This window comes from Mastomys coucha, unplaced genomic scaffold, assembly GCF_008632895.1.
Source record: "Mastomys coucha isolate ucsf_1 unplaced genomic scaffold, UCSF_Mcou_1 pScaffold16, whole genome shotgun sequence".
Lineage (NCBI taxonomy): Eukaryota > Metazoa > Chordata > Mammalia > Rodentia > Muridae > Mastomys > Mastomys coucha.
Window position 1 is genome coordinate 93,269,334 of NW_022196898.1, and position 1,088 is coordinate 93,270,421.

Here is a 1,088-nt window from a genome sequence, read left to right on the forward strand (position 1 = left end):
CTGTGTTTACTCTTCACTTTACTAGAGTGTTGTTTGGGGGTGGATAAGGTACTTGGGCACAGAGCAGTTATGTAACTTGCCTGAGCTTGATACAGTAAGTGATAAAGGAATGAGTCAAGACAGAAGAAAGCAAAGCTGGAAACCAGAAAATGAGGTTTGAGTCAGAAACCACAGAGAGGGAGGGGAGGGATGGGTTGGTACAAGTGTGTTAGAAGTAAGACCAGAAGAGCTTCAGAAGGCTGAATTCTCTACAGCTCTTCCTGGAGTCTCACAGAAGTGATAATGCAGCCAAGAAGAGCCATGTGAGGAAGCCAAAAGGCAGAACAAGGAAAGCTCGTAGCCCCGAAGGGAGCCTTTCTAAGGTGAGCCTTCTAAAACAGCTCTAAATCCTAGCTGCTCAAGAAGCTGAAGTGGGGGGGATCAATTCCAGGTCAAGGCCAGCCTGGGTTGCAGAGTGAGTTCAAGACCAGCCTAGGTAACTTATAGAGACCTTGTCTCAAAATAGAGGAGCTTGAAAAGGTCTGGAGACATGGCTCAGAAGCGTGGTGCTTGCCTATCATGCCAAAGGTCCTAAGTTCCAGCCCCTGGACCACCCAAAATAAATCAATACAGACTCTAAAAAAGACTGATTTTTCTACTTACTGCATTTATGTATTTATGGACATGGCAGGCACTGTTTCAGGAGCATTGTTGAGAAGGTAGGCGAGGTGCTGGCCTTGCTGAGGCTCTAGCAGAAGGATAAACTAAATGTTAGTCAGACGGGTGGTTATCTCTTACGCCTTTCTCTCACAATGGTACCAGGCTAGAAAAAGTCAAGGGAGAATAAAGAGGAAAACGGCAGCTTTCTACCCTGGAGGTCAAGCCTGTGTTCCTGCACGGGGTTCTCTGGGTGTGCATGACTCTGACAGGAAGAGCAGAGAGGCTTGGAGTTGGAAGCACTGTCAAAACCACTAAACCAAACACCTTACCTCATGCCTTTTGGCTTACCGTCTTTCAGTACCACCCCTATCTGTCTTACACACACATACACACACACACACAGTAGGGTGGGAGAAGGAGAGAGACAGAGAGAGAGAGAGAGAGAGAGA

At 47.2% G+C, this 1,088-nt stretch overlaps 1 long non-coding RNA gene across 1 annotated transcript in view; it reads left to right on the forward strand.

Annotated features, from left to right (window-relative positions):
• The first annotated feature begins 231 nt into the window (after positions 1-231).
• LOC116094380 overlaps positions 232-1,088 on the forward strand; it is a 2,861-nt gene continuing 2,004 nt past the window's right edge. Inside the window, exon 1 of the long non-coding RNA XR_004120074.1 lies at positions 232-362. This is a non-coding gene — a long non-coding RNA (uncharacterized LOC116094380). The remainder of the gene's footprint in view (positions 363-1,088) is intronic.